We start from the raw sequence: 12382 nt of genomic DNA, 5'->3' as shown, positions 1-12382 counted from the left end.
AGCCACGAGAACATTGCCGGCGAATTTATATAGCGTGATCTCCCAGGCTCTAGCAAGGCTTGAATACAGCTTGCTGAATCACAGGAATGCAAATGTAATGCTTAATAAACTCTAGCAAAGGTGGAGTAAGAATCGGAACCATAAGTGACATTAACCCAGCACTGCAACAAGACCTCATTTTGCGCCGATCATACTGGCGATTGTCGACTGGATATGACGTGGCTCTGTGGTGGAATACGACATCGCTAGGCAGAACACTTGAATTTAATTCCTGATGCGATAACATGTGGTGCATACCCGAGTACTGCACTCCGGGGTATACGGGTATTTGCTACATGTGTCTGTAGGAAAGTGTTTGATGGCGTGCGTGACAGGTTTGTCAAGTCAGTCGTGTCGTGACCAGATAGTTATATTCCTCAAATTCACACATTCAGCAGTGGTGGCACCGTGAGGCTCGTCGACTGGCTACTAAAGCAAATCGTCTTCCTTTTCCCAGGAATCGACGTCTATCAAGAAACATCGGTGCTACCATCCATCGGTGCGACGTCCAGTGGCACAAACGTTGGATAACAAGCCTGACGTCATCACCGAGAACGTATAAAAAGAAGAAAACATCGTGTGTCCTGTCACACACATTCAGCAGTGGTGGCACCGTGAGGCTCGTCGACTGGCTACTAAAGCAAATCGTCTTCCTTTTCCCAGGAATCGACGTCTATCAAGAAACATCGGTGCTACCATCCATCGGTGCGACGTCCAGTGGCACAAACGTTGGATAACAAGCCTGACGTCATCACCGAGAACGTATAAAAAGAAGAAAACATCGTGTGTCCTGTCACACACATTCAGCAGTGGTGGCACCGTGAGGCTCGTCGACTGGCTACTAAAGCAAATCGTCTTCCTTTTCCCAGGTTGGTGCTCATCTGTATGTAAAATTTGACATATCCTGGTTGAGTACGCGGTTGCCACTGCTGCTGAGTAACTAACATGACCGACACCTGCATTTCTTGTCATGAAGTTTTGCGGGGCGCACCATACCTGTCATGTTTAGAGTGTAAATATACGTATCATTTAGGTGCATGTTCAGGAGTAACAGAATCGGCATATAAAAAGAAATATGCAGCGGCGAAGAACTCGTGGAGCTGTGCAACTTGCAAAACGTCGAAAGCTCGAAGCAGCAAGTGTGCTGAACTAGAAAATGTGGAGCAGGAAATGAACCTCGCAAAAGAAATAGGCGAAATTCAGAAGAAATTATCACTACTTCTTTCAATGAAATCGCAAGTCGATGCTCTGGCAGGTGTTGCTGACACTGTATGTGGTATTGAAAGGTCACTACAGGAAATGTCAGGCAAGTATGATGACGTGCTTGCCGAAATGAAGCGACAGAGTACTGATATGAGCAATTTAAGAAAGCGAGTGGAAAAACTTGAAACGCAGACTAACAATAGTGAAGTAGAAATGCTTAAGCAAGAAGTTAATAACCTTGATCAATATAGCAGACGCCTTAACCTGGAAATCCATGGACTAGGCGAACAAACTAATGAAAAAGTAATAGAAAAACTTAATCTTTTGGCTGATGAACTGGAGCTTCCAAAATTATCTGGAAAGGATATTGAAGCCGCCCACCGACTGCGCACTAGAGCAGGCACAGACGGGGGTGATAAGCCATCGCCTATTATCGTGCGTTTTTCTGCCCGGTGTACTCGTGACGCTTGGCTTGCAAAAAGAGGCGAGCTACGAAAAAAGAATTCAAAGGTTTTCATCAATGAAAACTTGACTGCACAGAATAAGCGGTTGTTCTGGCAAATGAAAACAAAGGCAAGAGAAATGAAATATCAATTCGCCTGGGTCAAGGACGGAAAATTCTTCGTTCGGCGCAGTGAACGGGACAGAGTAATACGGATTAAGACAGCCAGTGACCTCGACCATATAAGATAACTCTAAAAATGACACTTTTTTTTTCGTGCGCCATATAAGCATATGGCTGCTCACGACAACACAAAATACCATGATGCTGATTCATTTAGGCGTCTCAAGGCCTTACGTGGCACCAAGCGATTCTCTTTGCTTCACCTTAACACACGAAGTTTAAAAAATAAACATGATTCTGTTAACCTTTTTTTAGACAACTTAGATCATGAGTTTGACGTATTGGCATTCACCGAAACTTGGTTTTCCAATGACTGCCCCGCTGTAAACTTTTCGGGATACAACTGCATATCAGTATCACGACCTAAAAAAAGTGGAGGAGGCGTTGCTGTGTACATTAAAAACCACTTTAATTATGAAGTTATTCCAGAATACTCAATCATTGATGTTCACTATGAATGTCTGCTTGTGAAGTGCTTTAACACAATGCTAGCCGTTCTATATAGGCCTCCAAACGGTTCTGTAACAAAATTTATTGAATTTCTAGAGCGTGTTTTAGAGCACTGTTCATACGTTGGTCTACCTATAATAATTAGTGGAGACCTGAATATAAACTTTCTCTCTGTGGAGTCACCTGCACAGATGCTACTTGATGTTTTTCTTTGTTTTGGCTGTCAAAATGTCATTGATGTACCTACAAGAATAGCGAGCAAATCTGAAACTTTGCTAGACGTTTGTTTTACAAATTATGAAATTGGTCAATCTGATGCCGGAGTGTTAATATCAGACATAAGTGATCATTTGCCCTTCTTCATCTTTTTTACGCCTCACATGGCTCAACACAACCAACGCAAACAGCCACCTATTCTTTTAAGAAAAATATCTGCAGAAAGGGTTAATTATTTCAAACATTTGGTTGAAGGAACTAGCTGGGAGCCTGTCTTGCAGATAACTGATCCTACCGTCTCCTATGACTTATTTATTAGAACATTAAAAGAACTCTATTACACTGTATTTCCCTTAGAACAGCTTAAAAAACATAAAAAATCGAGAAAACCATGGATTGATGCCTCTTTACTGAAGAGAATAAAGACCCGTGATAAACTATTTGCATTGTTTATAAAAACAAAGAACCTTGATCAGTTAGCTGAATACAAAAAAATGAGAAATAAATTAGCAGCTGATATTAAACAAGCACGTAACTTGTATTACGAGGCTAAGTTTACTAGCATTGCTAACGATTCCAGGAAAGTGTGGAATTGCGTTAATGAACTACGAAATAAAAACGAAAGAGACGTAATATCGGAAATATTGATTGAGGGCGTATCATATACGGGTAGTTCGCTGGCAAACAAGTTTAATGAGCATTTTTTAAAGGCAGGTGTTTGCACGTCTTCACCGACAAATGATATCAGCTGCACTTCTTACATGAACAGCTCAGATTCAACAATTTATATGTATCCTACTACACCGGAAGAAATATGCGGCTTGTTAAAAAAGTTAAAAAGCAACAGTGCCTGTGGTGTAGATGAATTGAAGGCAGTTCCTCTTAAAGTAGTCGCTCATGCTATCTGTTTACCTCTATCGCACATATGCAATCTTATTCTAAGCTCTGGAACGTTTCCCAACGAACTGAAGATTGCAAAGGTATCAGTTATTTTTAAAGGAGGAGATAAAAACGATCTCGGTAACTATAGGCCAATCTCTGTTTTACCTATGTTTTCCAAGGTTATTGAAGAAGCTATAAACTTCAGGCTTACTAATTTTTTTCAGCAAAAAAACATTATCGTAAAAAATCAATATGGTTTCCAAAAGAAAAAATCCACAGAAATGGCATTACTCGATATTAAAGATAAAATAGTTGACAACATAGAAAAAAAACTATTCACGGTAGGGCTTTTCCTTGACTTTAAAAAAGCATTTGATTCCGTTAAGCATGATGTTTTACTGCTCAAACTATCCAGATACGGTGTCAGAGGTATAGCTCTAGACATTGTAAAAAGTTACCTAGAAAACCGTGTGCAATACACCAATATTGGTAATGCGAAATCTGAATTCGGTAAAATTACATGCGGCGTGCCACAAGGGTCAATCCTTGGCCCACTCTTGTTTATTATGTACATAAATGATATAGTTAACATACCTCTTACACCTGACATTATTTTGTACGCCGATGACACGAATGTATTCTTCTCTGGGCCAGATATTGACGACCTTATGTTGAAAGCGAATATTTGGCTACAAAACTTATCTACATGGCTTAGGGCCAACAGGTTAAATCTAAATGCTAAAAAAACAAAATTTGTTGTTTTTAGACCTCGTAACAAAACATACATTAGTAAGAATATTATTAGCTTTCAGGGACAGCCTATTGAACGCGTTGCGTCTCTTAAATTTCTCGGTGTCTTTTTTCACGAATATTTAGATTGGTCTGTGCATATAAATTACTTGCGAAAAAACATCTCTCGAGCAGTTGGCATACTATGCACGTTGCGCAGCCTATTACCAGTATGGTTAAAAAGACAGATTTATTACGCAACCATACATTCGCACCTTCACTATTGTCTTCTGATTTGGGGAACGACGACAAAAACTAACCTCAAAAATTTATATCTATTACAAAAACGAGCTGTGCGATTAATTGAACTTCTACCTTTTCGTTCGCACACAGCCCCTTTTTTCGAAAAACATAGACTGCTAGTCATTAATAATATCCGATATAAAAAATTAGCAATGATTATATATCGTGAAGTTAAATCTAATCGAATTGAATTTTTCAGGAAGTATCACGAGCGTAACCACAGTCATAATTTACGACATATTAGTTTCAAGAAAGACACGCTTCGTACAAATTACGGTACACAAAAACTAACTTACCAAATTCCCCACTTTCTTAATGAACACCCCACTGTGATGGCATTAATTGAACAAAGTTCCTCCATTTATGTTTTCAAAAAGAAGATACACACATTCCTTCTAAAAACTCAAACAGATTCTCATACCTCTTTCGATTCATTTTATTTTATGTAACTTTTATGTGCTGCTGTGACTTTTATGAATTTTTTTTTTGCTTTTGTCTGCCTGTTTGTTGTGCATAAATAGTCTCTTATTATTTCTTTATGTGCTAATTCATAATTGCTGTTCATTTCTTTGTTAATACTGGCTTGATGTAAAAAAAAAAATTGTAAATGTTTTTGGATATTGTATGTATCTCAATTTCTCAATTTTTGTACTGCTATATATAACCTGTTTATGTATGTGTGTACATAGGGGGTTGGCGCTTTGTCAGGCTTTCTTTGCCTTTACGCCGATCCCCTAGGCAAACTGTGTACACGGGTTGTCTGAAATTAAATCAATAAAAAAAAAAAAAAAAAAACCCTTTTCTTCTTACACTGATTTTGGTCTGTGTGTTTAGAAGAAGTGGTTATCAATTTAGAGCACGTGGTACTATATACTATGGATGAGCATAAAACCATTACGGGGGCCCTTACATTTGATGAGGGAGTGTTGACAAAAATGACGCCGTGAACGAGTTCGCGATGGCGAAGCAATGCAAAATAAGCACTCAATTATCGAAGACAGCAACAAAATAGTTGTAAGCAGTTGATTACACTGCATTCTCCACGAAATTAACGAGGTGATCATAAGAGCACCTAGACTTTGGCGGAGATAGTAGAAATGCTCAAAGGGCCTCCAGTTCGATAAGAAATGTTTCGCATTCAAATGAATGCCCCGCCGTGGTGGTCCAGTGGCTAAGGTACTCGGCTGCTGAGCCGAAGGTCGCGGGTTCGAATCCCGGCTGCGGCAGCTGCATTTACGATGGAGCCGGAAATGTTGTAGGCCCGTGTACTCCGATTTGGGCGCACGTTAAAGAACCCCATTTGGTAGAAATTTCCAGAGCCCTCCACTACGGCGTCTCTCATAATCATATGGTGGTTTTGGGACGTCAAAGCCCACATACCAACCAACCGCATTTAAAAGAAATACCGAGGAATAAACCCATGTAGTGAACTCGCCAAGGGAATGTGTGAAGGACTCAATTTCTTTTTTGATTAGAAATAAATGAAAAAAAACGAAAAATGAAGCCAATGAGTGTTTATGCTAGAGGCATTGTGTTTTAAGGAGCTTGAACTACTGTCACAACTCTGGCCCTCACATATTACCCTGACTGTGGGACTGAAGGTGCTGAATTGCCTTATCCGATGCCTCTATACTGTCGCGTGCTGACCTGTATCATCTTACTAGACTGCTTCTTAGCGATCAGATACTTTCGTATCCTAAGCTAAGGGCAGCTTCGCGCTCCAGAAGCGCACGACGTGCAGCGACACTGTAGAAAACTTCAACACCTGGTCAACCTGGGAGCCTCTAGACACCAAAGGTGAGCAGAACCTCGAGGAAGAAGGGCTGATAGCATGGGGGATGCCAATACTCCATTCAGGGCTTCATCTAACCGCCTTCCAGTAACAGACAGGTGGTTTGCACGCTTGTCTACTTTACTGGTGAGTGAAAGACGAACAAGGCCACTAAATACACCATCTAGAATTTATCGGAGGGACGCACCTGGTGCGGGCAGTCTTCAAGTTATTTCATTTTGTGGCAATTTAGAGGTCCCAGCTGTCGTAACTTCTCATCCGATTGATTCACGCCACAGAGACAAAACCATCTATAGCATAGTCATATGTAGCCTAACCACGTATAGCACAATAAAGTTAGGGTGCTGGAAAGGGAACACAGCACAAAAAAGAAATTAAAAGAAGAAAACAGAGAGACTACGAATGAAAAAGAAAGACATGGAGAAGGAGATAGAAAGAGGGATAACATAAACAGCCTTGTACAGTATATATCACAGCAAGGGATTCGAAACAGGATGTCAGGGCGAGCGGGTTCATCTGAAGACACGCAATAGGAAGGCATTTCACCGTCATGCATATTATGCTATACAGCAAGCGGCCGGTGTGAAATGAAGTGATGGTCACCCCGCCGTGGTAGTATAGTGGCTAAGGTACTCGGCTGCTGACCCGCCGGTCGGAAGTCGAATCGCGGCTGTGGTGGCTGCATTTTCGATAGAAGTGAGAATGCTGTTGGGCCTGTGTGTTCAGATCTGGGTGCACGTTAAAGAACCCCATGTGGTCGAGATTTCCGGAACCCTCCACTACGGCGCATATGGTGGTTTTAGGATGTTAAAATCCTCATATCAATCAAATATTCAATCATTATGAGAACATATTGATTGAATAATTGATTGATATGGGGGTTTTAACGTCCCAAAACCACCATAAGATTATGAGAGACACCCCGCAACGGTGGTCTCTCATACTGATATCCTGGTTTTGGGAATTTACACCCTAGACATCAATCATCAATCACGAAGTAATATGGTCCTTCATAACCATATCAAGTTTTTGGGACATAGAGCCCTAGATAACATTATCATAATATCTCTTCTTTAAAAAAAACTAAAAGAGCACCACCATAACATATGGTGTCATCCGTTAGCCAGTTCAAAGCACTTGCGGTAATACTTTCTTCTGCTCCATGCGGAGCAAGTCTATTCCATTGGAGGATTGAGAGTGCTCCCTGTATGGTCCATTGGCAGACCTGAAGCAACTTCGTCGCGAGAGCCACTCCACGGAGCAACTTGTTATACTCCGCGAAAATAGGCGGATTCGGCCGGAAGACGCAAGTGCCCCGTGCTTTGAAATGGTGTCAACTGTGGGCACGCCAACGGTTGCCGGTCGCGTCGTTTGCGCCTCGCGTCGGAGCTTACGTATTGCTAGTGTAGCATCGCTGTACCCAGCGTGCCTACTCAAGCAAGAAGAGAGACGCGCGCATTGCGTTCCATTCTGGCCCTGCCACTTGCTTCTTTGCTGTTGCTTTGCTGAACTCTCCGCCAGAGTGGAGAACTCCGGCGCAGAGTTCGTGGGTCTCCCCAAATCCGCCAATAGATGACGCCAATATACATTCATAATGGAATCTTAAGTGTACCTGTAGAAATATATTACTATGCACAAATATAAAGACAGTATTTATAACGTTAGGTTTGGTATAATGATAAAAGACTCTCCTGTCTCTTTTCGGAAATTCATAAAGCCGGTAATCTCTAATAATGATACCTTTATTGTAAAAAATGCTTGTATCTCTAGTGCTACAGTAATCTTCAGTGAATTTACCGATTATTTCAAATTTTTATCTGTTAAAGATAATGGAACGTATCCCCCTGATAAACATTTAGTGATCTGCCTCCTTCAAAAATTTTAGAAGTATTGGAATCGGGGGTCTCTCATTTATTGTTAGACATTGGTGTAAAAAAAAAGTCCTGCTCTAGATAAGATACCGTATACGCGTTTGCAAAGCGATACGCGCTATGATACAGGAAAAATCTTACAATCATTCATAACTCATCTCTGTCCACCAATATTTTACCTGATGGCGGGATGGCGTCGAGATGGAAACCTCTACATAAGCGAGGCGATAAACACCTGATAACCAATCATAGACCGACAGTCTTCACTTGCACATGCAAACTGTTGGAGCACGTAATATACAAGCACGTTATGAAATTTTCGGAAGCCAACACAGTTTTATCACCGGCGCAGCACGATCTCAGAAATGGGTTTTACATCGTCACACGACCAGTTGAAATAACTTATGACTTTGGTTCGGCGATGAACAATCATACTCAAGTCGGCGCTATTTTCCTAGGTTTCATCATGGTGTTCGACAAACTGTCCCGCCCAAATCTATACTTCTCAAATCCTCGCACATCTTAAACGTTAGTACAATTTTCACTGAATAGAGTCTTATTTACCTTCAGAAAAACAGTGTTTCTTGTTTAATCAAGCCAGGTAAAGTATATATGCTTCTGGTTTTCAAGGATTGGGGTGATTATAATTTTTAGTCTACATCCATGATATTGCAGATGATTTCAATGTAAGAGTTTGGTTGTAGGTGGATGACTGTGTATTTTTCCGTTATTCACTCTATTCATGATCAACTGCAATTGAGCACAAAACTTCATAGGCTTCTCAATGGTGCAATACATGGCAAATGTCCTTGAATCTTAAGAAAAGTGCTGTCATATCAATCATAAGTAGTATATATGTACACTCGTCTGAGTAAGCAATTGAGGGTAATATCCTATCTCGCGTCCAGCGCTATAACTATCTCGGTCTTCACATTCGCAGCGACCGGTACTCGAATGATCACATAACAGACATCACTAACAAATCAAAGTCTAAACTGCATCACTTAAAACTCTCCCTTCGTAATTTTTCATGTTACACAATGCTTATACCGCTTGAAACACTTGTCTTGCCTATTCTTAAGTACGCTAATATTGTCGGGGACCCCTTTACTAACATGTACCACCACTGTGGGCAAGTGGCTAGGGTACTCGGCTGCTGACTTGAATGTCGCGAGATCCAATCCTGGCTGTGGCAGCTGCATTTTCGATGGAAGCAAAAATGCTGTAGGCCCATGTGCTCACATTTACGTGCTCGATAAAGAACCCAGGTGGTCAAATTTCCCGTAGCCCTCCACTACGGCCTCTCTCATAATCATATGATGGTTTTCGCACGTTGAACCCTACATATCGATAACTCACTTTGTTTTATATACGAATGAATTTCTTAGTCGGGCTATGTCAGACGTCCATAGGAATCTGTCTACCACTCTCTCCTATATCAACAGCTGCGGGTGTGCACCCCTAGCAACCATATTTATAAAAAAATATATATAATAGCAAAGCGCAACTATCCCCGCAGAATAATTGATGACCACTGATTGTTTCATGTAACTACCATGACATGGCTTATATCGCATGGTTCGTACTAGCATGGCCTCTATCGGTTTCTTGACAAAAGGTCTGTCCTTTTTGGAAGAGCGCATCTAACCACCACATGGAAGAAATCTTGTTATGCGTTTATTTTTTCATTTGTTTTTCGTTGTATTTGCGTATATATTTCCCTTTCATTTTAATAAATACGTGTCTGTGCCTCTTCTTTTGTATCTTTGTCGTGAGTTCGCACTGTACGTACTTAATTACATTGGCAAGTACGCATCTCAGCAGCATACATTGAGGCATGAACGAATCACAGACTAGCACATACTCGCAAACGCACTCACGGAATATCAAGACCTAACTGATACAGGACACTGTAGCAGCCGTTTGAAGGCTATTGATGCTCCTTCTATGCAATAGCACAGTGTGTACTGGTTAGAAGTCAAAGAATTCAAAAAAAAAATGATGGATATTTCGTAAATATCACCACCTTCCCTTCTGTATATGTTTGGCATCACTTAGCACGAAACTGTTATTTCACATTATTCGACAAAATTACGATTAGTCTAAATTTTTTAAAAGTGTGCCATGGTTATTTCAAGATATGCGGTGGTGTTTACGAGAGATCTGGAAATGTACGTGGCTTAATTACTTAGTTAAAGAGGCCGAGAAACCGCGCCGCGGTGGTCTAGTGGCTAAAGTACTCGGCTGCTGACCCCCACGTTGCAGAATCGAGTCCTGGCTGCGGCTGCTGCATTTTCAATGGAGACGGAAATGTTGTGGGCTCGTGTGCTCAGATTTGGGTGCACGTTAAAAACCCCAGGTGGTCAAAATTTCCGGAGCCCTCCACTACGGCGTTTCTCATATTTATATGGTGGTTTGGGACGTTAAACCCCACAAATCAATCAAATCCAAAAGGCTAAGAAAGCATTCCTTGCTAGTAACGGCAAAAGCTTCATGCTTTTTCAGCTGCTGGCTATAGTAAAGAGATACCGGGAAGGTAGTAAAATACGCTCTAAACAAGTAAATGCATGCTTGCCTACTGTTTACTAACTTTTTTATTATTGTGATGGCCCCGTGTTTACCATAGGTAGCGGAAGAGCTGCATCTATGTGAACTAGTCATGTGGTTGTACTGCACAAGATAAGTCACCAATCTACTATCCCTCGACTGTGGTGCCGTGTTTAGCGTACTTTTGAAGTTCTTATGCGCCTGATTACATCAGCTTTAATTTCTTTTAACCATTCTTTGCTCAATAAAGCTGTCAATATATACCTCTCTTACGTTGAGGAATTGCAAGAAGGGAATTGACCTGTCTGACCATTCCTGGAGTGGGAATGAACTAAAGTTTTTTTTTCATTCCGAGAAATAGAAATAAATCGAATTATGGATCAAATCACCCGCAACACTGTCTACGACACAGCGGGTGAAGTTTTCACCCTGTCTTTGCGCATGCCCGCGTAGGTGCTGTTCGGCCCGGAGCTTGTGCACCGTGGGGCAACCAAACACAGCTGCAAGGATGGTCTTAAAAGTGGCCCAAGTGAAAAATTAAGCATAGTGGTTTGTGAACCACAGGCTGGGGACGTCTTTGAGGTAAATAGGGACATACTTCAATTACGAGGGGTCGTCCCACTTGTTGGCGGCGCTCACCTTTTCAAAGCGCAGCAGCCAATCTTCCTTATCAGGGTACTTGGAGTGGATAAAGTATGGGGAAGCACTGGCACAGTGTGGTTGGCACGATGACCAGTTGAGATTGCGCCATGATTCGCAGGGCAACGCCTTGGTCGGTTGTCTGATCAGGCATTACCGGCTCAGCTTTATTCTCTCTGTCCGTAAAAGTTTTCATAAAGTTATTTTTATAAGACCGCTTGGGAAAGAAAACATCTTCCATTTCTAGAGTGGTTGGTGCACTGTGGCACGCAACACACAGTCATTTTGCGGGACTCGCAATATCAGGTGGGCGTCCAGACAGCAGGCACCCTGTGCACGTTTAAACGAAACGGGGCGCGAGCCAAACCATGGCGGACGCGCCAGGTGAGGTTGCCTCAACCCTTCAAGTAATGGCCACCCTGTGAGCGGGTGCACGCGCATCAAGGTACTCTATAGATTCCTTTAAAGGTGCTATAATTTACACGCTCTTGTATGGGCAAGACCCGAGCACACTGCGGTAAAATTTCATATATTGTAAAATATACTAGACTTCTGTAACGTGAATTACGAGATCAGATTGATATTTTAGCGACAGTTCCTAAATAACATTGCCCGTCTATCCTGTGCAGTGCTGGAAGCGAGCTTTTAGAAGTGGCCACTGAGCAGAATATGTCTGCCGCATGCACAATGCTCGCTCATACATACCGTACGTAAGCGTGCGTCAGTGGCCTTAGGACGACAAGTTCCCAATGCGGGCGAGCAAGCAGCCGCGCATTCCGCCACCATTTCCAGGCTTTCTGTCTCTTTAGCGTGCTCAGTGACGTTCGAGGGAGCACTGACTTTTCTATTTTTTAAATAAAATAGTGGTGGCGCAAATGATACTAGCAAGGAAAAAAAAGGAGACAGGAAGGAGCGCCAGATCTCTATCTTTGCGTACACTTTTGAAGCAGCCACATCTGCCAGAACAAAGGAGGTGTTTTGCAGATGTCGACTAGTGCTTCCTTATGATGGGCCAGAAATGGGTCGTGCTGCATTATAACAGCGGTACCGCATCCTGCAAGGACAATGTAATAAAACTTGAAGTTC

This window comes from Rhipicephalus microplus, chromosome 3 (genome assembly GCF_043290135.1).
Source record: "Rhipicephalus microplus isolate Deutch F79 chromosome 3, USDA_Rmic, whole genome shotgun sequence".
Lineage (NCBI taxonomy): Eukaryota > Metazoa > Arthropoda > Arachnida > Ixodida > Ixodidae > Rhipicephalus > Rhipicephalus microplus.
This window is presented reverse-complemented; position numbering follows the sequence as displayed.